The sequence below is a fragment of the Chiloscyllium plagiosum genome, unplaced genomic scaffold, assembly GCF_037043375.1.
Source record: "Chiloscyllium plagiosum isolate Xiang-an unplaced genomic scaffold, Cpla_swu_hap1 HiC_scaffold_22, whole genome shotgun sequence".
Classification (NCBI taxonomy): Eukaryota; Metazoa; Chordata; class Chondrichthyes; order Orectolobiformes; family Hemiscylliidae; genus Chiloscyllium; species Chiloscyllium plagiosum.
This window is the reverse complement of record NW_028270160.1, coordinates 29,010,946-29,035,505: the sequence shown is the minus strand read 5'-3', so window position 1 is coordinate 29,035,505 and position 24,560 is coordinate 29,010,946. Positions and strand designations below refer to the sequence as shown.

At 42.6% G+C, this 24,560-nt stretch overlaps 1 long non-coding RNA gene across 2 annotated transcripts in view; it reads left to right on the top strand.

Moving 5' to 3' along the window:
- The first annotated feature begins 285 nt into the window (after positions 1-285).
- LOC148145964 (uncharacterized) overlaps positions 286-24,560 on the top strand; it is a 252,222-nt gene continuing 227,947 nt past the window's right edge. For both annotated transcript variants that reach the window (XR_015761005.1, XR_015761004.1), the window contains exon 1: positions 286-339. This is a non-coding gene — a long non-coding RNA (uncharacterized LOC148145964). The remainder of the gene's footprint in view (positions 340-24,560) is intronic.

Below are 24,560 nucleotides of genomic sequence, written 5' to 3'. Positions count from 1 at the left end.
CGTTGTATTATTTTTACTATGATTATGTATTTTATATTATGTTTTTTTTTGAGTGGGAGCAGCGTCGAGGTAAAAGCGAACCCGGGAGACTACAGCAAAGGTAAGACAGTTTGTTTTAAAATTGCTTACCTGTAGCGGGCAGCGGTGTGTTTTTTTTACTCTCTCTCCACAGAAAGAGCGGGAGCAGCAGAGGAAGTGACGGCAAGCAGAGGGGCAGCCGGGAAGGAAAAGTGAGTATATAAGTCAGGAAGGCGGCTAAACCCGAGATTCTACACCTGTAGTATCTCCCACCCACCCTCCTCCTCTAACCTCCTTAACTACTCTGCTTTTTCTTTTAAGGTAAGGATTTTTATTTCTTTACCAGGGACTAGTTAAAAATTTACTTCGTTTTTTTTGTGTGTGTATACATCAAGTCCTTATTTAGGGTAAAAAAACTATAGCAGAGAGGTATCAGAAGGTATTCTAACTCATACTTGTACAAAGTAAGTAATTAACTAACTAAGCAGAGATGGCTGGGCAGGTGATGTGCTGTTGCTGTATGATGTGGGAGCTGGCTGATCCCATTGTGAACGGCAGTGACCACATCTGCAGCAAGTGTTGGTTGCTGGAAGAACTCCGGATCAGAGTTGATGATCTGGAATCTGAGCTTCAAACACTGCGGCACATCCGGGAGGGGGAGAGTTACCTGGATGCTTTGTTTCAGGAGGCAGTCACACCTGGGAGATTAAGTAATTCACATTCAGCTAGTGATCAGGCACAAAAGAATGTGACTGTAAGTGAGGCAGGTAGGGGGAACCGGAGTTCAGGAGTGCAGGAGCCTCAGCCCTTGACCTTGTCCAACAGGTACGAGATTCTTGCTCCCTGTTCGGATGAGGAAAAGGGCTCTGGACAGGATGAGCCAGCTGACCACGGCACCATGGTGCAGAAGGCCATTCAAGAGAGGGGAGCTAATAGACAAGTAGTGGTTATAGGGGATTCTATAATTAGGGGGGCAGATAGTATCCTTTGCAAGCCGGATCGGGAGTCTCGCATGGTGTGTTGCCTACCTGGTGCCAGGGTTCGGGACATCTCTGACCAGCTTGAAAGGATATTGGAGCGGGAGGGGGAGGATCCAGTTGTTGTGGTCCACGTTGGTACCAACAACATAGGCAAGACTAGGGTGGAGGACCTGTTTGGGCATTATGAAGCACTAGGCAGGAAATTGAAGCACAGGTCCTCAAGGGTCATAATCTCCGGATTACTGCCCGAGCCACGTGCCAATTGGCATAGGGACAAGAAAATTAGGCAAGTAAACACGTGGCTAAGGGATTGGTGTGGGAAAGAGGGATTCCACTTCATGGGGCATTGGCATCAGTTTTGGAACAGGGGGGATCTGTACCGTTGGGATGGTCTCCACCTGAACCGATCAGGTACCAATGTTCTAGCGAAGAGGATAAATAGGACTTTAAACTTCTGAGTTGGGGGGAAGGGAAAGTGAAAGCGACAGGGAGTATGGAGGTAAATGGCAAGATAAGCAGCAGGATAGCATGTTTCCAGGCGGATTTAAAATTGAGGCAGACTGAGAATACAGTAAAAAGCAAGGATAATTTAGGACATATGACTTCCAACATCTCTAATGATAAGGAAGTTAGCATTAAGGCACTTTACCTGAATGCTCGTAGCATTCATAACAAAGCTGATGAACTAATGGCACAGATAATAGTGAATGATTATGATGTAGTAGGCATCACAGAGACTTGGTTACAGGGGGGTCAGGACTGGCAGTTAAACCTCCATGGTTTTTCAACTTATCGAAAAGACAGAGAGGTGGGCAGAGGGGGTGGGGTTGCCTTGTTAGTTAAGAACCAAATTAAATCTATGGTATTGAATGACATAGCGTCGGATGATGTGGAGTCTGTGTGGGTGGAATTGAGGAACGACAAAGGCAAAAAAAACATAATTGGAGTTGTGTATAGACCTCCTAACAGTGGTCAGGACCAGGGATGCAACATGTACCGGGAAATAGAGAAGGCATGTCAGAAAGGCAAGGTTACATTGATCATGGGAGACTTCAATATGCAGGTGGACTGGGTAAATAATGTTGCTAGTGGATCTAAAGAAAGGGAATTCATGGAATGCTTACAGGATGGCTTTTTGGAACAGCTTGTCATGGAGCCCACAAGAGAGCAGGCTATTCTGGACCTACTGCTTTGCAATGAACCAGACTCTATAAAAGATCTTAAAGTAAGGGAACCCTTAGGAAGTAGCGACCATAATATGGTAGAGTTCAGTCTGGAGTTTGAAAGGGAGAAGGCAAAATCGGATGTAATGGTGTTACAGTTGAATAAAGGTAATTATGAGGGCATGAGAGAGGAACTGACTAAAATAGACTGGAAGCAGAGGCTAACCGGGAAGACAGTAGAGCAAAAATGGCAGGAGTTTGTAGGTATAATTGAGGACACTGTACAGAGGTTCATTCCCAAGAAAAGAAAGATTAACCGGGGAGGGATTAGACAACCTTGGCTGACAAAGGAAGTCAGGAAATGTATTAAAGAAAAAGAGAGATCCTATAAAGTGGCTAAGAACACTGGGAAATCAGAAGATTGGGAAGGATACAAAAGCAAACAGAGGATAACAAAGAGTGTAATAAGAAATGAGAGGATCAAATATGAAGGCAGGCTAGCCAGTAATATTAGAAATAATAGTAAAAGTTTCTTTCAGTACATAAGAAACAAACGACAGGCTAAAGTAGACATTGGGCCACTTCAAACTGATGCAAGAAGCCTAGTGATGGGAGATAAGGAAATAGCAGGAGAACTTAACAAGTACTTTGCGTCATTTTTCACAGTGGAAGACATGAGCAATATCCCAAAAATTAAAGGGTGTCACGGGGCTGAGTTGAGTATGGTTGCCATTATGAAAGAGATAGTGCTAGAAAAGTTAAAAAGTCTTAAATTTGATAAATCTCCTGGCCCCGATGGGATACACCCTAGAGTTCTGAGAGAGGTGGCTGAGGAAATAGCAGAGGCATTGGTTGAGATTTTTCAAGAGTCACTGGAGTCAGGAAAGGTCCCGGATGATTGGAAGATGGCTGTTGTAACCCCCTTGTTCAAGAAAGGATCAAGGCAAAAGATGGAAAATTATAGGCCAATCAGCTTAACCTCGGTTGTTGGTAAAATTCTAGAATCCATCATTAAGGATGAGGTTTCTAAATTCTTGGAAGAGCAGAGTCTGATTAGAACAAGTCAACATGGATTTAGTAAAGGGAGGTCATGCCTGACAAACCTGTTGGAATTTTTTGAAGAGGTAACAAGTAGGTTAGACCAGGGAAACCCAGTGGATGTGGTCTATCTAGACTTTCAAAAGGCCTTTGATAAGGTGCCACACGGGAGGCTGCTGAGCAAGGTGAGGGCCCATGGTGTTCGAGGTGAGCTGCTGGGATGGATTGAGGATTGGCTGTCTAACAGAAGGCAGAGAGTTGGGATAAAAGGTTCTTTTTCAGAATGGCAGCCGGTGACGAGCGGTGTCCCGCAGGGTTCGGTGCTGGGGCCACAGCTGTTCGCATTATATATTAATGATTGGATGAGGGAACCGGGGGCATTCTAGCGAAGTTTGCCGATGATACGAAGTTAGGTGGACAGGCAGGTAGTACTGAGGAAGTGGGGAGGCTACAGAAGGATCTAGACAGGTTGGGAGAGTGGTCCAGGATTTGGCTGATGGAATTTAACGTGAGCAAGTGCGAGGTCTTGCACTTTGGAAAAAAGAATAAAAGCATAGACTACTTTCTAAATGGTGAGAAAATTAATAAAGCCAAAGCACAAAGGGATCTGGGAGTGCTAGTCGAGGATTCTCTAAAGGTAAACATGCAGGTTGAGTCCGTGATTAAGAAAGCGAATGCAATGTTGTCTCTTATCTCAAGAGGGTTGGAAAATAAAAGCAGAGATGTACTACTAAGACTTTATAAAGCTCTGGTTAGGCCCCATTTGGAGTACTGTGTCCAGTTTTGGTCCCCACACCTCAGGAAGGACATACTGGCACTGGATCATGTCCAGCGGAGATTCACACGGATGATCCCTGGAATGACAGGTCTAACATATGAGGAATGGCTGAGGATACTGGGATTGTATTCGTTGGAGTTTAGAAGATTAAGGGGAGACTTAATAGAGACGTACAAAATAATACATGGCTTGGAAAAGGTGGATGCTAGGAAATTGTTTCCGTTAAACGAGGAGACTAGGACCCGTGGACACAGCCTTAGAATTAGAGGGGGTCATTTCAGAACAGAAATGCGGAGACATTTCTTCAGCCAGAGAGTGGTGGGCCTGTGGAATTCATTGCCACGGAGTGCAGTGGAAGCCGGGACGCTAAATGTCTTCAAGGCCGAGATTGATAGATTCTTGTTGTCTAGAGGAATTAAGGGCTACGGGGAGAACGCTGGTAAGTGGAGCTGAAATGCGCATCAGCCATGATTGAATGGCGGAGTGGACTCGATGGGCCGAATGGCCTTCCTTCCACTCCTATGTCTTATGGTCTTATATTGTTCCTCTTATTTTGTGTGATAATGACCTGGAGCTCCCTGTCCATGTGGCTGATGAATGTGAAGTGTGCATGGTGGTTCAGTGGTTAGCACTGCTTCCTCACTGCACAGGGACCAGGATCAAATCCGCCTTGGCTGACTGTCTGTTTGGAGTTTATACATTCTCCCCGTGTTTGCGTGGATTTCTCCCAGGTGCTCTGGTTTCCTCGCACAGTCCAAAGCTGTGCAGATTAGGTGGATTGGCCGTGCTAAATTACACGTAGTGTCTCGGGATGTGCGGCTAGGTAGATTAATCATAAGAAATTCAAGGTTATAGGGTAGGGTTCTGGGTCTTGGTGGGATGCTCTATGAAAGTTTGGTGTGGACTTGTTGGGCCAAATGACCTGCTTCCACACTCTAAGGATTCTATGAATGAATAATTTCATAAGAAAATTCATCAGATACTTGTGAGAAACAACTTGCAGGGCTATGTGTATAGAGCAGAAGAGTGGGATTGACTGGATTGCTTTACTAAAGATCTTGCATAGACCTAATGGGCCAAGTGTTGTAACGTCTTTATGACCCTTTCTTTTACCATTTCATGTTCACACCTCTCCACGTATGTGCAATTGGCAGCTATTTCTAAGAATGTTGTAAATTCTCAGGATAACTTACTGCCAGCATTTAAGTACAAGAACAGATTTAGAAACAGCTGAACCTTATCAATTAGTGAAATATAAAAATTAACATTTAGTTTTATCTTGGAATTATAATCCAAGGATGTGTGGTAAATTATATAATTGGAAGTTGAAGGTTATTAAATTCTACAAGCCTTAATTAAAATAAATACAGCATGTATGCATATTTAAATTATGTTTAAAATGGTGGTGTTTTTTTTCTACTGCCAAATATAGAACCTTTGGTCCTAATTGTACATGCGATAGAATATTTATTACACCTCTGCTTCATGTCCCTCCAGGGCAATGTTCACAATCAGATCACCATTAATGATATGTACCACACGATCACGTGGAACAATATAAGTACAATGCCTGAAGGGAAATAAAAGTCAGCCCTTGAAGTTTAGAATGTGACACACTTTTTATAGAAAACAATGAATGACACATGACCTGGGCTGCAAACTGTGAGACCTTCCTGTTCTTTGTCACATGGTGGTACTGGTATGATCTGAGTCTATATCCACAGACAGTCTGTTTAATAAACCTTCAGCAAACTGGTATTAATTAAAGCACAGGCAGCAAAAAGGCTCAAGAACAGTAAAATGTTCAGGTGTCAGGATATTACATTTCTTTCTAAAAGCCAGGTTTGTCTCCATTATATTGATAAATATTAATTTACAAATGCTGTGTGTTTACAGTCCCGACACATTTAATTTCTTTAATTCTCTTCAAGTTCTTTCAACTTTACTTTCATCCAATGTACTGAAATTTTCTCTGTTAACTGACTGCCCCCTTCACCTCCTCCCATTAAGTTAAAACCTTCATGAATTCTACCTTTTGATTCAGTTACACTTTTCAAGTTCTCCTCCAGACTCAATGGGCAGAATCTTCCCAGCCTCCGAATGACATGGGCAGTTGGCAAAATATGGTGAGATCAGAAAAATGTATTCTCAGTGGTGAGAAAGGAAGTCTGATTTTTCACCCAAAGTTTTGATGGCTGGACAAGAATCTCACTGGTGAACAGGCAAGAGGACTACTTGCACGCATTAACTTGTCATTCATATGTGATCTTGCCTTGTTTACATTGCTATTTACTCAGGCAGTGTGATGCTCCCACATTGAACATTGGCAAGATGCTAATGCTATGCGAGGCATGAGGGGAAGAACAGCACTGCTTTATGCAGGGTTCTTATATGGTATGGCACTAAGGACAGGTAGCCTTTGTAGCTTTATTCTTGTAGCTCTGGTTGGATAGGTGATGATGTTAAGAGTTACAATTACACTTACTAGATTCCGGTTCGAATGAAGTGTCACCCATCATGTGCACTGAGAAGGGGGATTCTGAGCTGGCAGCAATTGGTCTGGACCACAGCGGAATGTTAAATACAGTAGGGGTGACACAACATGCTGGCTGCCCATCCCTGCACTTGGTGCCCATATAACTACACTTACTGAAAGGGGCCAGAGAACTGCAATAGTGCAACAGGCTGTCGCAGGAATAGGAGTCGGGGTTTCATGGGAAGGGGAGTTGGGCTGCAATGGGCAGGAGTCGTGTCAAAGTGCTGTTGGGAGCATGGCTAGGGTGTTGTGGGGAGGAAGAGATGGGGGAGGGGAGTCATGGCATTGAGCGGAGGCAAGTTGGGGGGGGAAGGATGAGACAAGGGAAGGGAGGGGAGTCGGAGAGAGGGGGGTCGGGCGGGAGGGGAGTTGGGGTGTCGGGGTTTTTTGCGGATTGGTGGGTGCTGGGTGGATAAGGAGCCAAGGGTGCTGCAATGATGAAGCATCTTCATGTTCCACAGCAGCTTTCACGCCTCCTGTGAACAGTCCAACAGAGATTCACATGAAATCTGGTGTAAATCCTGGGCAATCAGATCCAAAAAGACAGATCCAGATGGAATCATTAACCTGGGTTCCTCTGGAGGCCATTCAAGTCTAGGGCAGCTTACAGATTTGAGCATGTGCAGCCCTCAATAGTAGCAAAGAACAGAGTTTTAAATTTAAAAACACCATAAAAGACCATGCAGCAGCACACAGGATAATGGATCAGTTTGTTTCATAGCATTTAGTGCTAGAAATGTTAAAATGTTTAAAAATTGATAAATCTCCTGACCTGGAGAGGCTACATCCTAGAGTTCTGACGGAGATGGTTGAAGAAATAGCAGAGGCGTTGGTTATAATCTTTCAAAAATCACTGGAGTCAGGGAAAGTCCCAGATGTTGTAACCCCCTTGTTCAAGAAAGGATCAAGACAAAAGATGGAAAATTATAGGCCGATTGACCTAACCTCAGTTGTAGGTAAAATTCTAGAATCCGTCGTTAGATTTCTAAATCCTTGGAAGTGCAGGGTCAGATTAGAACAAATCAGCATGAATTTAGTAAGGGGAGGCAGTGCCTGACAAACCTGTTAGAATTCTTTGGAGAGGTAATAAGTAGGTTAGACCAGGGAAACCCAGTGGATGTTATCTACCTAGACTTCCAGAAGGCCTTTGATAAGGTGCCTCATGGGAGGCTGCTGAGTAAGTTGAGGGCCCATGGTGTTCGAGGTGATCTAATGGCATGGACTGAGGATTGGTTGTGTGACCGAAGGCAGAGAGTTGGGATAAAAGGTTCTTTTTCGGAATGGCAGCTAGTGACAAGTAGTGTCCCACAGGATTCAGTGTTGGAACCGAAGCTATTCACTTTATATATTAACGGTCTGGATGAGGGGACTGGGGCATTCTGGTGAAGTTCACTGATGATACAAAGTTACGTGGACAGGCAGGTAGTTCTGAGGAGGTGGGGAGGCTGCAGAAAGATTTAGACAGTTTAGGAGAGTGGTCCAAGAAATGGCTGAAGAAATTCAATATGAGCAAATTCGAGGTCTCGCACATTGGAAAAAAGAATAGAGGCATGGACTATTTTCTAAACGGTGAGAAAATTCATAAAGCCAAAGTACAAAGGGATCTGGGAGTGCTAGTCCAGAATTCTCTAAAGGTTGACTTGCAGGTTGAGTTTGTGGTTAAGAAAGTGAATGTAATGTTGTCATTTATCTCAAGAGGGTTGGAGTGTAAAAGCAGCAATGTGCTACTGAGACTTTATAAAGTATGGATAGGGTCTTTGAGAGAAAGTGAGGGCTGCAGATGCTGGAGATCAGAGCTGAAAATGTGTTGCTGGAAAAGCGCAGCAGGTCAGGCAGCATCCATGGAACAGGAGAATCAACGTTTCGGGCATAAGCCCTTCTTCAGGAATGAGGAAAGTGTGTCCAGCAGGCTAAGATAAAAGGTAGGGAGGAGGGACTTGGGGGAGGGGCTTTGGAAATGCGATAGGTGGAGGGAGGTCAAGGTGAGGGTGATAGGCCGGAGTGGGGTGGGGGCAGAGAGGTCAGGAAGAAGATTGCAGGTTAGGAAGGCGGTGCTGAGTTCGAGGGATTTGACTGAGACAAGGTGGGGAGAGGGGAAATGAGGAAACTGGAGAAATCGGAGTTCATCCCTTGTGGTTGGAGGGTTCCTAGGCAGAAGATGAGGCGCTCTTCCTCCAACCGTCGTGTTGCCATGGTCTGGCGATGGAGGAATCCAAGGACCTGCATGTCCTTGGTGGAGTGGGAGGGGGAGTTAAAGTGTTGGGCTACGGGGTGGTTGGGTTGGTTGGTCCGGGTGTCCCAGAGGTGTTCTCTGAAACGTTCCGCAAGTAGGCGGCCTGTCTCCCCAATATAGAGGAGGCCACATCGGGTGCAGCGGATGCAATAGATGATGTGTGTGGAGGTGCAGGTGAATTTGTGGCAGATATGGAAGTGTCCCTTGGGGCCTTGGAGGGAAGTAAGGGGGGAGGTTGGGCGCAAGTTTTGCATTTCTTGCGGTTGCAGGGGAAGGTGCCGGGAGTGGAGGTTGGGTTGGTGGGGGTGTGGACCTGATGAGAGAGTCACGGAGGGAGTGGTCTTTTCGGAACGCTGATAGGGGAGGGGAGGGAAATATATCACTGGTGGTGGGGTCCGTTTGGAGGTGGCGGAAATGACGGCGGATGATATGTTGTACATGGAGGTTGGTGGGGTGGTAGGTGAGGACCAGTGGGGTTCTGTCCTGGTGGCGGTTAGGTGCAGCGGATGCAATAGATGATGTGTGTGGAGGTGCAGGTGAATTTGTGGCGGATATGGAAGTGTCCCTTGGGGCCTTGGAGGGAAACCGCCACCAGGACAGAACCCCACTGGTCCTCACCTACCACCCACCAACCTCCATGTACAATGTATCATCCGCCGTCATTTCCGCCACCTCCAAACGGACCCCACCACCAGTGATATATTTCCCTCCCCTCCCCTATCAGCGTTCTGAAAAGACCACTCCCTCCGTGACTCCCTCGTCAGGTCCACACCCCCCCACCAACCCAACCTCCACTCCTGGCACCTTCCCCTGCAACCGCAAGAAATGCAAAACTTGCGCCCACACCTCCCCCCTTACTTCCCTCCAAGGCCCCAAGGGACACTTCCATATCCGCCACAAATTCATCTGCACCTCCACACATATCATCTATTGCATCCGCTGCACCCGATGTGGCCTCCTCTATATTGGGGAGACAGGCTGCCTACTTGCGGAACGTTTCAGAGAACACCTCTGGGACACCCGGACTAACCAACTCAACCACCCCGTGGCTCAACACTTTAACTCCCCCTCCCACTCCACCAAGGACATGCAGGTCCTTGGACTCCTCCATCGCCAGACCATGGCAACACGACGGTTGGAGGAAGAGCGCCTCATCTTCTGCCTGGGAACCCTCCAACCACAAGGGATGAACTCAGACTTCTCCAGTTTCCTCATTTCCCCTCCCCCCACCTTGTCTCAGTCAAATCCCTCGAACTCAGCACCGCCTTCCTAACCTGCAATCATCTTCCTGACCTCTCCGCCCCCACCCCATTCCGGCCTATCACCCTCACCTTGACCTCCCTCCACCTATCGCATTTCCGACGCCCCTCCCCCAAGTCCCTCCTCCCTACCTTTTATCTTAGCCTGCTGGACACACTTTCCTCATTCCTGAAGAAGGGCTTATGCCTGAAACGTCAATTCTCCTGTTCCTTGGATGCTGCCTGACCTGCTGGGCTTTTCCAGCAACACATTTTCAGCTAAAGTATGGATAGGCCCCATTTGGAATACTGGGTCCAGTTTTGGGCCTCACACCTCAGGAAGGACATACTGGCACTGGAGCGTGTCCAGCAGACATTCACACGGATGATCCTTGAAATGGTAGGCCTAACATATGATGAACGGCTGAGGATCCTGGGATTGTATTCATTAGAGTTTAGAAGGTTGAGGGGAGATCTAATAGAAACTTATAAGATAATGCATGGCGTAGAAAGGGTAGACGCTGGGAATTTGTTTCTGTCAGGCGGGGATACAAAGACCTGTGGGCACAGCCTTAGAATTAGAGGGGATCAATTTAGAACGGAAATGAGGAGACATTTCTTCAACCAGAGAGTGGTGGGCCTGTGGAATTCATTGCCACGGAGTGCAATGGAGACTGGGACGTTAAATGTCTTCAAGGTAGGGATTGATAAATTCTTAATCTTGCAAGGAATTAAGGATACGGGGAGAGTGCGGGTAAGTAGCATTGAAATGCCCATCAGCCATGATTAAATGAGTCGAATGGCCTTACTTCCATTCCTATGTCTTATGGTCTAATGGTCATATTAGCACTTGAGGTGTTGCTTCAGAGCAAATGAAATTCATTAAAATCTTTTTGTTGCTCAAGATGTGAATGCAGAATCCAATGTGACCCAAGTGTTGTTTCATTTAGATTGCTCTTTTTCCAGATCATGTTTCATTTGACGCAGGTCTATTCAAGTCCGTACTATTCATACTTTCCAAATACTGAGAGCTGCAAACCATAGATCAAAACAACTTAGAGCCATTTGAAATGGATGCAAAACTTTAAAAAATTCTTCAAAAATCTGAAATAAAGACACATCGCAAAAATACATTAGGCTTGTTGTAGTAGAATGTCAAAAAATTCTATATTTGATTGTAAACTTTTCACTGGAATTGTAAAAAATGAAAAATTGATCTGGAACAGAACAGATGGAATTAGGCAGAAAGCTCCAAAAGGTTATAGGTAGTCAATAGTCAGTTATTGTGGTTCCTCATCACAGAAACACAGTCACAGCTTTAGTGGTTTGTAAATGACCTTTTTTAAGGTTGGAAGGAAATAGAAGCTGGTGGGTTATATTTTAAAAACAGCATTAAAATCATGTTGCAGGTGCTGAAAATCTGAAATTAAACAGAAAACCATGGAAGTACTCTAGCATCTGTTGAGTGGGACATTGAGTTAACAAGCAGAATACTTTACTCCTGAATGTGGCGAGGTAGGAGGCGGTATGGGCATTTAATAAAGCAAGGTGGGAGTAATCCTGTCTGATTCCCTGTGCCTTCTTGCCTCTGTTAAAAATTACATTTGGGGTGGATGTTCCATGGTCAACTTTCCTCAGGAGCTGATTAAGAACATGCCATTGGGTAGGGCTGGTCTGCCAACTGAGAGCCACCAAGGTTTCTGAGAGCCCTGGTCCCCTCTCCTTGCAATTTCTCCCCCCCCACCCCGACTTGTTCCTCAGGGGATGCTCTTCTGACAGAAAGAAAGTGTGTGTATGTGTGTATGTGTGGGCGTGTGTGAGTATGTGTATATATGTAGGTGAAAGTGAGCATCTGTCAACATGTGTATGTGTGCGCGTATAGGTTGCAAGTGTGGTGCTGGAAAACCACAACAGGACAGGCACCATCTGAGGAGCAGGAGAATCGATTCTCCTGCACCTCGGATGCTGCCTGTCCTGCTGTGCTTTTACAGCACCACACTCTCGACTCTGATCTCCAGCATCTGTAGTCCTCACTTTCTCCTATGTGTGTGCGTATGCATGCATATGTGCCCTCATGTCTCCGTGTGTATGTGTGTGTGTGTAAATATGTGTATGTATGTGTGTGTGTGCATGCATGCATATGTGTACGTGTCTATGTGCATGTATACATATGTACATATGGGCATAGGTATGTGTGTGTGTGTCTGTGTGTGTCTGTGTGTGTGCACTTCTTGGACAGTTCAAATTGAAAAACATTTGAAAAGAGTTCAGGAAGAAGCTAAACAACGGTGAGCCCCAAGTTTATTCTGCCTGATGTAATTAAAGAACCCTCGCACTCTTTACCCAGCCAGTATTAGTTCTCCCACTGGGTCAGAAAGACAGAGAGCTTCTGCCAATCAGATGCCAGCTGGATCACTGGGAGCCAAGGCTGGTAATGCCCTAAGCAGCATCTCAATGATTGCTGCTGGATTCCTGGAGCCAGGTGAGTTGAGAGGTGACAGGGGATGGGTTGCTCGAGAGGTGTAGGGATTCAGGATGGGGGGTTGGAGGCAATTGCAGAGTATGGTTTTCATTAACCCCTCCCCCACCTTACCTGATGCTGAGTCCCTCACTGAATACCTGTCAGTGAAGGACTCTCTGCTCTGCTTTTCCAGCATCATATAGGCAGGAGGCACAGGAGACCCCTGAAAATTCTGTTAAATCCCTGACCACTATATTCTGATAGACTCAGGGATAACAAATGAAAAATAGCTCAATAATGAGACTAACTGATATCCTGTGGCTAGCGGCTGAGATTCCATTTCAAGCCCCAACTGAACTGGGGACAGTTTTCTTGAAGCTAGGAATTAGTTGGCAGTAATCTGCTTGACTCTCCGACCTGTCTCACCATCATAGCCACTGGGGGGGGGGGGGGGTTCAATTAAATCTTGCACCATGCTTTTATATGGTCTCACTGAAGGGCAGCATAGAGCTAGCAGTGGCAGATTAAGAGTAGATCTTTTGGAATTTCCAGAGGTAACAGTGATAGAGAAGGAACAGATGGCATTCCATGTGATTGTATGGTTACGGTTAGATAGATTAAAGTGACACCAGTTTCACCCAACTGGATGATGTAAGTGAGGTGGTAGATGAGGATGGGGTCATTAACTTTATTAAAGACTGCAGATAAATTGGGAAAGACCAGGAGGGGTAGTTACACAGAATGTCATTTTGGGCCATTTCAGGACTGTGGGAGGGCTGTTGGAAAAATGACTGGGCATAGATTCAAACACAAAGTTCTGGCAATATGGATATGGATTTTGGTGGCCACAACATGTTCAAGGACTTTGCAGAGTAATGTTGGAGAAAAGGAGTGCAAATTTGCAAGGATAGACAGTTTTTTTTTCAAGAGATATAGTTTTTTTTTTCGAAAAGGACCCCATGATGGCAGATATGAAGGGGAGGCATCAGTATTGTGCTTGGAGAGAGTCATTAACAACATCAACTGACATGGTGGCAAGGAAGAGAAGTTAGGAAGACACCAGTTTGGTGTGAGAGGATTCTAAGTTTTAGGTTTTTCTGCAATGTACTATTGCTGCATTTAAGTTGACAGGAATTAACCAAGATACAAATACCTAAGCATTGGAAGAAATAAATGCTATCTGCTGAACATCATGTTTATTAATTACTACATGATACAGTGTTCCAATCCAAAAATAGCAAAAGTAGATACATTCTAGAAACATTCAGGAACTTGTGTCAATGTTGAAATTACAAATGCCCAGAAAAGATTGTAATATCTGTTAAAGGAATGGACTCTACCAAATATCTCCCTATGTTAGGTGGAAGTGCACCCATGCAGCATGAAGGAAATGAGTAACCTGTTCACTAGGTTTCCCTTTAAAATACAGTGTGTTGAAATAATCAGGGTTTGTGCTACAAAGAAAGGTAGCAGAACCATGGATTGTGATGTGTAAATCAAGAGCTGTTACAAGTAGATAAACTGAACTAAATACTTATGCCTTTGACAGTGTGTAATTTTCCATGCTGAATCCCAAAACACACAAAGTTCCACCATCGAGATGCCAAGTCAGAAAACATAAAGAGGTTTTAATTTTAGATGCTTAAAGGTCAGATCCAATCTGATCTAAAAAGGCAAAATTGATAATCTCACTCCAAAATAAATTCTTATGCATTTAGCCATTTTAGGAAGGAATTACTTTTACAAAGCCCAGTTGTTAAGATAGTATCTCTACGTAGCAGATTTGACTTTTACACTCTTGCAAGTCTGCCAGTGTCATACTGCAAAAAGGTAAATCACACTTTAAAAGTTTAATTAATTCAAATGCCTGAATTTTTATTGAATCAAGAATTTTGTTTTGAATTGAGTTTTGTTATATTGAGCGATGGGTGTCTTACATACAAACTAAATGATATAGCCACTATGGCCCTGATGCTTCCGGTCAGAGTTCAATCCTTGGCTGGTTGCCTGCAACTTTGGGAAAATGTTCGAAACAAAAGTAGTCAGGTCCTGAGGCAGTAGTGTAGACCAGACACCATTCCATTTATGGCTTACCCCATACCCCTATTAATTGTGGGTCCCCAGCTATAGCTTCTCGCAGAAATGCAAACATATAACTTTATCTAATCTGATTGGCATGAAAGTCGGCAGTCATGTGCCAAACCCAGTGGAAAAAGTGGATCATTGTTCTATGTTTCAATTAACATGTTTATGAGAAACCTAGGCTGTAATCTACTGTGTACTAAATTAATGTTTATAGAGCAGGTCATGGAATCAAATTCAACATTTGACTAAATATCAGATGAAAGTACAACAGGCTTGTAAATGTATTTCTATGAATAACAGCATTGCAAGTAGCCTTGTTGAAATATCACCTGCCATACAATTGCTATTGATTATAAAATTTAGTGAAAGGCCAAAATATTGCATGAATAGACTGGTTTATCAAGCCCAAAATTCTGTAAAATTGATGGTTGAACTCTATCCCTCTTATTGCATCCTTAAAATGATAGTTCAGCCATAAACATTCCACTGTCACCAGAGGTAAACACCCAAAAGAGGTCCAGCAGCACGCCTTTACCTTCAGAACAGCATAGGAGCCATTTGTGACTCATGGTGTAGCCAATCTGGTTCTGTTCCCAAGTGAAAGTGTCTCCAGCTTCTTTTTGGGGAGCGTTGATTAATAAATTTGGCATACAGCCCTATTCCATTGGTTAAGTGCCCATGATATATTTTGTTAGATGTGTACTATTTTATATTTCTCACTGACAAATTTAATTTGCATTTGGAGTACCCAATTGTTTTATTGATCAAACTTCTTAGCAAGTAGTTCCATTTTCTATTGCGTATTTGCCAAGTGGCATAATTCAAAGAGACAGACATGTTTCTACTGCATTATTGTCTGTACACTAATGAAAGGGAGCACCACTAGGTCAATATCCACTTAACAATACCACACAGAAATGCTAGTTTTATTAGTTGTTCAGATATGAACTTTGCCAAATCAGAAATTATTATCTCCCAATTTGTGTGGTCAACAAGCTACATTCAGTTTGGATATTCCAGTCTGCTATATGGACTGGATGGACATGGGTCAAAATTAAAACAGAAGTTGTTGGAAAAACTCAGCAGGTCTGGCAGCATCTGTGAAGAGAAATCAAAGTTTACATTTCAATGTCCAGTGACCTTCCTCCTCACCGGGCCTGAAATGTTAACTTTGATTTCTCTTGACAGATGCTGCCAGACCTGCTGAGCTTTTCCAGCAACTTCTGTTTTTGTTTCTGATTTACAGCATCCACAGTTCTTTCGATTTGTATGGGTCAAAATACTTGCCTCTGTAAAAAATGAAATCAACATTTTATCCTCTTTCTGATAATATGGATATAAAAGTCAACTTTGGCAGGGCCAGAATAAAAAACGATACCAGTTTGTCTCTCTGTTTTACAACTCAGCTGTGTTTCCTTTGAAAAATAGCATTTTATGTCATTGGCAATGATCCACTGCTGCCCAGTTTTTGTGACATGCCAAAGTTGAATTTTACTGCCAAATTGATTATGATTACTCTTCCATGCTCCCATTTTGTTCCTGGATTTCTAATGATGTTAGTTTAACTGGAAAACAAAAACTGGAAAACTTCAATAAAAAATTTCGAAACTTTCTAATAAACATTGCCAGGATGAGTCAAAGTAGGATGGTTGCCACTTGATGAGTAACCTCTTTGTTGACCTTAGAACATAATTACACAAGTCAAGTAAGTTCACACAATAAAGGGTAGACAGCCCTGAATCAAGTGAGTCCTCTATTTCTCCATTGGAGTCTATAAGTCCCTTCTCAGAACATATAAACAGAATTTTACAAGATTTGTCTCCTGGATTATATGTATAAATATTCTCATTTGTCAACAAATCCATGATTTATAACTCAGTCTGAACTTTCTTCACTTCTAATGTAAACTAACTTCTAGATTGAGCAAAATAAATAACATCCGCCACATAACATACATTTCAAATCAAACAAACAATCCCATCTTTTGAGAAAAGTTAACTAATCACCCTTGTGATTTTCCTCAGTATCTGACTTCCCAGTGCTTTTGCTTGTCCTGGTGTTCCAGACTGTCTCCCCCAATGGCTGTAATATGTCTGGTGGGATGCTGTTGACTGTCACTGCTGGTGACTACAATAACTTGTAGACTGACCTCAAGCAGCACTGCGCTTATAAGGTTCAAAATTGACATTTTGACATGGATGGCAGCAGTCAGAGCTGGATGGCAATAGCAGGGCACTGGAAGAGTGGCAGTGGCGAGAGGATACTGAAATGTTTGCTCCTACTCTCAGGAATCTTAACAATTTGCTGTGGGACTATGAAGGGGCACTGTTAGATCCTTCAGCCAAAGACGCACAAATGTGGAATAGGTTGACCACTGTCTCCACACTGGGGAGGACGGGCTTGGGGTCTTCCTGAAAAACTGTGCCAAGTTGGTGCTCAACACCCCTCTGCTCATTAACAATGACCAGCAACTTCTTTTGCCAATGCAGTAAACATTTCCATGTTCATGACTATCAGCCTTTTACTAGCATGACTCCCAATCAAAATCCTGATCTGAGTCTCCTGCAGGAGGATATGTGTGTGTGCTTGCCCTCCAGCAAGCCGGACCCTGCCGTGCTCTTTCCCTCTGCCCTAAATGCAGGCCACTCATGCCTAGTGTCTTACCATGTCCACATATTGCTTCTATGCGTCAGTCAGAGCCACTCTAATGATGGTGAATGCTGTCTTCTCCATCAGAGTGAGCACATGCAGTTGTACCTGCGAGTGTACTACAATACTTTTGGGTGAAGTGTCTCTCCTGATTGAAGACTGGCAGTATGTGCAGGCTGGTGTGTGACTTGCAGCAGTGCTTGATGTGAAGGTAAGAGCACAGCCTTAGATTAAAGGGAAGACCCCTTAGAATGGAGATAAGAAGAAACTTCTTTCGCCAAAGAGTGGTGAATCTGTGGAATTCATTGCCACAGAAGGCTGTGGAAGCCCGGTCATTGAGTCTATCTAAGACAGAAATAGGTAAAGTTCTTGATTGCCAAGGGGATCAAAGGTTATGGGGAGAAAGGCGGAAAATGGGGTTGGAAAGCCTATCAGCCATGATTGAATGGCAGAGCAGACTCAATGGGCTGAATGGTCTAATTTCTGTTCTAATGGTCTTATGGAGGTTTCTAAAATGTATTCTTTCATGGGATGCAAACAAGATCAACATTTATTGCCCATCCCTGATTGCCCTTGTACTGAGTGGCTTGCTGGAGTCATTTTTGAGTACATTTAAGAGTCAAACATGTTTACTGTGGGTCTGGTGTCACGTATAGGCTAGACCATAGCAAATGGTGCAAGGATGGCAGGTTTCATTTCCTATGGACATTGGTGAATAATTTTTATTATGACAATGAATGATGGTTTCATGGTGTCACTATTGAGTCAAACACTGCTTAACACGGACAGGGAAACTGGAATGGTTCTGCTCACGACGTGTTTCAACCTTTAACTCAAAAAAGCACTTGGTACTGTAATGAAGACATTATTTTCATTTTCTATGCAGTCAAGTTAAAAATTCAGAGGGTCTTTTTGAAGCAAAATCTTACTTCGCTATTTTATCTATTTTATCATTTGCAATATCCTCTGGATCCCCTCAGTCATTATTTACTATTCCTGGGCTGCTTGCACACAATTTTAAAAAAAATCAATCATGAACATGGGTGACTGAGCCAGCATTTATCACCCAGCCTGAGTTTCCCTTAAGAACAGAGTGGTGAGTTGCCTTCTTCAACTGCTGCAGTCTACTTGGTATAGATACACCCACAATACTGTGATGAGGTATACAGGATCGCCATCAGATGACTGACTCATCCAGCAATCAGACTTCCTTCCTGTGGCAAACTTGGCCTCTAGTCAATGTTGGAATCAAAAATGATTGTTTGGAAAACAAAATTGTTTTCATCAGGACTCAATTAAATTTGATACAGTTAGCACCAGGCAGTAATCACTAACATACCAAAGAAGATGATGATTCAAAAGACCAGCATGTGGAGCTCTACAGTGCCAAGTCTTTAATTCTCTACACACTGAGGTACTGAGAGATCAGTTTCCAGACCTGCATTATACTACCCATGCGGTTATCTGACTGATGAACACTTCAACAACCACAAAACCTTGCATGTAATTTGGGCCTTTAATGTAATAAGATATCCCAAGGCACTACTTAAATGCAAAGGTGGCAAATCACTGATTGTCGTGATCTATCTCCTCTGCAAAATTCCGGCAGTCTTTCATGCTTATGTCAACACCCTTACCAAAATGGCTTTGACATAGTATTCACCAGAAATGTGCCATGGTTTCAATTGTGGAGTTACAATGGCACATAATGCAGAAACAGTAGAGACTAAGGAGCTTAAGTTTGTGACGAAAACATTCAGAAAACATTACTGTGTAGAACTAAGAAACAGGTTAACTTAGGTTTCATAATCTCCATCTCATTGCTACATTGCCTTGTTACGGAGAAATTCCAGCAGTATTTAGTCAAATATTGAGAAGTTTATAATTTACAAATCATTTAATGAATTCTTGCTATCTGATTTCAGACAGACTGGTGTGCAAGTCATTCTCATGAATAGCAAAACATTATCTATGAGTGTATATAGAAACAATAAAATTCTTATTTTCAGCTGCATTGCGAAAAAGCATTCATGCAAAGTTACACCAGTTAATCTGGGTGACTGGTTATATTCATACAACTGGTTTACAATATCGAGGCCTTGTCTTATTTTTCAATAAGGCCAGATAAAGGAAGGTTTTAGCCATCCGAGCAAACAAACATTGGCCTATAAAGAGGAGGTAAGTATCAGAGGAGGAAATGAAAGTTGTTAAAGTCCCAAAGGAGTATTGGTTGTTGTCTCATAACAGTGAGATACTGGTGGCGAGTTTAACCTGAGGGTCACCAGACTTTAGACATGGAGATATTAGTACATAGCAGAAGTGAATGCTGTTGACATTACTCTGCACCTCAAATTAGCCATCCAACCAAGTGAGCTGAGGATAAACTGAACAAGGCAAGAATACACAGTTAACAAATGTAATGCTCTTGAACTTTTCATTTTCTTCTCTTCACTCTAATAGCTGGACACCAGTTTGAATTTTTCCACAGGATAAGCAAATAGTTCAAATAATTCATGGTTTATCCATGGGTCACTTCACATAAAATTCATAAATTAATTTAATTCATTCCATATTGATCTATAGTAACATTTTTAAGGTTGGTCACTGTTATCTCACAGCTGCCTTCCAGCAGCTATATTGTTAGGGCAGATTGAAGTGTGAGTTTCAATTCCTCAATAATTGTACACAGAAAAGGGAAAGAAATCTTTCATTTACACAGTGGGTTTCAGTCCTCAGAATGATTGCGACCATCTCTTTGCTAATTAAGTACTTTTATACTGTGGTCATTTTATTTTGTTGGTAAATGGAATAATCTAGAACAAAGCTTCAAGTTGCTTTACTTCAATCAGAGGTGGTTTTTCTCTTTTGTGGTATGTCGTGGAATTGAATCACTTTAATAAGTCATTTGAGATTCTTCCATCTGTCTGAATAACTGCTCAATTTCAAAACAGAATTATCTCACATAGCTTAATATTGAACATGACACATTGACTTGAGACTAAAATAACAGAATGTGTTGAAACTGAATTTAAGAGATAAAGGAGTTATGAATGGAAAATGGAGAAATGGCGCTGGGTCAAATTTAATTGCATTATGTAAGTATCTTGATGAATATGAGTTAATACTAGCTCATCTGTTTTTAGCAGCATCGTGGCATTTCCATTCAACTTTATTCAGTGCCATATCATTGAGATCTAATATTAGTGGAGCACAGAGCTATACTGATCGCATCTTTCATACAGCTGTTTAATCATTCTTTAATAGCAGTATTAGTATGTAAAGATTACAGATTGTGCACTGTATAAAGATAACTGCAAAGTGAACAAATGTGGAATGTAATAGAGAAATTCAGGCACAGAAAGAGGAGGGAAAGATGAACTCTATTGCAGTAAAATCTTGCATTATATTCAGGGTTTCAAGATGGCACCGAAACTTGGTGCCACTTTGCATCTTGCAGGTGAAAAACCGTCAACTGTCTATGTGAGTTTGCACATTCTCCCCGTATCTGTGCGGGTTTCCTCCGGATGCTCTGGTTTCCTCCCACAGTCCAAAGATGTGCAGGTTAGATGGATTGGCCACGTTAAATTCCCCACAGTGTCGAGGAATGTGCAGGCTAGGTGGATTAACCATCAGAAATGCAGGATTACAGGGATAGGGGTGGGCGGTGGTTTGGGTCTGGGTGGGTTGTTCTTCAGAGGGTAGTGTGGACTCGATGGGCTGAATGGCCTGCTTTCACAATGTAGGGTTTCTATGAAAATACTTCATTGTATTTTTATATACATGTGACAATAAATCTAAATCTAAATAGAAAGGGAAACATTAAGTTACCTTGGCGAGTTAAAGCGATAACTTGTACCTGATAAAGTTGTAAAAGTGATAAAAAAGTGATAAAAATGATAAAAGAGTTGTAAAAGAGCCAAAGTGATCAAGAACGAAGACTGCCAATCATTGTACATTCCCATATGGTCTGTGGTTGTAATGGCCTTAAAACAGGTTTCTATAAAATGGGCAACAACCTTAATTTGGTTTCTAATATTTCTAGGTAATTGTGTATGGTGTTAACGAAAAAGGACTTGTATTTTTAATAATGCTTTATCATTTCATCATGACATACCAAAGTGCTTATTAGAATTGTTTTCAACCTAACAGTCCAAGGTTTCTGAAATTATTTAGATTTTATCTTACACTTAAGCAGTGGATTTTTGGAGACAAGGGGTAACCACTTCACAATATTGGTTAGTGATATCAGTCAGAAGACTGAGCGATGAAGTGTAACAGTGTTACTATGAAATCCACCAGATCTGTTATTGAACACAGCATTGGTATGCTGAAAATATTTGGTGTGAGTGCAGCATTCGGTAGACATTGGCCAGGGTACCCAAAATGATCATGGTGTATTGTAAAATGCTCAACATTGCAAAACAACAAGATTTGGACCGAAGGCAAAGGTTTAGATCACACTCGGATGATTCAGATAGGAAGGAGGACTATGATTACAAAGGGGTGGAGGCCCATATGTCAATGGAACCAATCATTCTTATGGAGACCGAAGGTGAATATCAGCTTCTCCAGCTCCAGGAAAATACTATCCTCCTCCCCCTGCTCTCTAAGTTGAACTAAGCATTTGGGTTCTATGTACATCATAGCACCCCAATTTCCATGAACTTAAGGGGCTCCTGCACGGTTCAGATGAATGCCTCGGTCATCCATGAGAAATCCAGAGGCAATATGGTGGGCAGCAGAGAGCGAACAAGAATAGGACCACTGCAGTTTTAACGGCCCTGTTTTCATCAGGCAGGAGAAAATAAATTCCCCAATCATCCATCCCTGGAGATTTACTTGTTATCAGCACACCTATCAGAAAGATGTTATGAATCTTGAAAGGGTTCAGAAAAGATTTACAAGGGTGTTGCCAGGGTTGGAGGATTTGAGCTATAGGGTGAGGCTGAATAGGCTGGGGCTATTTTTCTTGGAGCATCGAAGGCTGAGGAGTGACTTCATAGAGATTTCTAAAATCATGAAGGAGTATAGACAGGGTAAAAAGACAAAGTCTTTTCCCTGAACTGGGGGAGTTCAGAACTAGAGGTCTTAGGTTTAGAGTGAGAGGGGAAAGATATAAAAGAAACCTAAGGGGCAACTTTTTCACACAGATGGTGGTACATGTACGGAATGAGCTGCCAGAGGAAGTGGTGGAGGCTGGTACAATTGCAACATTTAAGAGGCATTTGGATGGGTATATGAATAGGAAGGGTTTGGAGGGATATGGGCCGGGTGCTGGCGGGTGGGACTAGATTGGGTTGGGATATCTGTTCGACATGGACGGGTTGGACCGAAGGGCCTATTTCCGTGCTGTACATCTCTATGACCCTTTGACTTTATTTACCTTGTCTTGTCATTGCAGCTCATTTGTAACATAATCATTGATTTTACGGAGTGCATCTTTGGCTGGAGAGGACACTTTGCTCAAGTACTTTTGATCTTTTATATGCTCATGTCTGCTCATTGTGTTCTCATCAACATTAACTTTGGCACCAAACAGCACTGCACAGGATTAACAAACTTTGAAATCCTTCCAGAGTCTCCATGAGGGACAAAAGTGAGGTCTGCAGATGCTGGAGATCAGAGCTGGAAATGTGTTGCTGGAAAAGCGCAGCAGGTCAGGCAGCATCCAGGGAACAGGAGAATCGACGTTTCGGGCATAAGCCCTTCTTCAGGAAAGCCCTCCATGAGGGACTACAAGGGAGGCTTGAAAGCAGCAGAAAGGAATCCCCACATGCAATAATTTGACTTCCTAGTGGTTCAATTGACACAACCTAGAAAATAAAGTTAATTTTTCTCGACTGAACAGGGATATAAGTTCTGGTCTTGCATGTGTAGCAATTCCTCCTCTTCCATCAGTTAAGCCATAAATCCAGGAAAATATTGTTCAACTGGTTCCTGTGGAACATAAAACTAGGTCAATAAGTGTTCACATCTGACCGGCAGTTGGCATTAATATTAGCACTATATTTTTTACTTAAGCAAGAAAATATTAAGATCATATTCTGCATATGTAGATATTTTTCTGTATTGGCAGTACTTAAAGTTATAATAGCAGCAACCACAAACAGTTCTCATAGAAGTCCAAGATATTCTTCAGTGGATTCCAGCGTAAAATACATGGAATCAAATAGAGATTTGAATGGGAGGTTCTGCAGCCACTGAGGATTGCAAGCCAAAGAGTCTCCTCAGTTTGAACTAAGTGATTTCCTGCAAAAAAATGAACAATAGAAATATACTTCTCCTCCAAAGTTACAAATTATGAGTGAGGCTACATAGTTAATGAGGCAGAAAACCCAATCCATCCAATATTAGATCTTATGAATGTTAGATACTGTAGCCTAAATTTATGGGAAATGATGTGTTCTTTCCAACTGAAAATAGTCATTTACAACATAAATGATTAAGTGTATGAAAAATGCTGATGATTACAGTTGATCATTTAAGAAATAAGAATTAACTAAAGAAAAGTCTCTGCCAAATACTATTATTTCCATGCCAGTTTTCTACGAATTAAGCTTGCAGTTGTATTCTGCTTGTGGGCTGGGACCAGTAGCTAGTTGACTGTGAAGCACTATAACACCAGGCTGTAGTTACATTTCAGACCTTCTGTTGCTATGAATTACAGTGCAGACCATCGAAGAAATTTCTGCACATCCAACAATCATTTGATAAGGAGATATAGCAGAAAGCATTCATCTTGCTCTTCTGAAAACATAATGGTCAAGAAATTAGATTAGATTACTTACAGTGTGGAAACAGGCCCTTCGGCCCAACAAGTCCACACCGACCCTCTGAAGAGCAACCCACCCAGACCCATCCCCTACATTCACCCCTTCACCTAACACTATGGGCAATTTAGCATGGCCAATTCACCTAACCTGCACATTTTATTTTGAACTGTGGGAGGAAACCCCTGCAGACACGGGGAGAATGTGCAAACTCCACACAGACAGTTGCCTGAGTCAGAGAATTGAACCCGGGTCTCTGGCACTGTGAGGCAGCAGTGCTAACCATTGTGCCACCGTGCTGCCCCAATAAAATAAAATGTTTGCATTGAAATGATGGCTTATCATTTCCTCAGGATGTCTCAAAATCCCTTATAATTACTGAGGCAGCCATATTACAAACAGCAGGTTCCAATTATAGGAAATGAATGTTTGACCATATACATTGGTTCAAGAGAGCAACTTTGACCACCACCATATTTTACATCCACTGAGCAGGTCAAAGTGGATGCATTTTAACATCTCATCTGGAAGATGGCTCCTCACACAGCACATGATTCTTTCTGTACTTTATTGAAACCTGAATAATAAGTTAATAGAATGTCTAGGCTGAA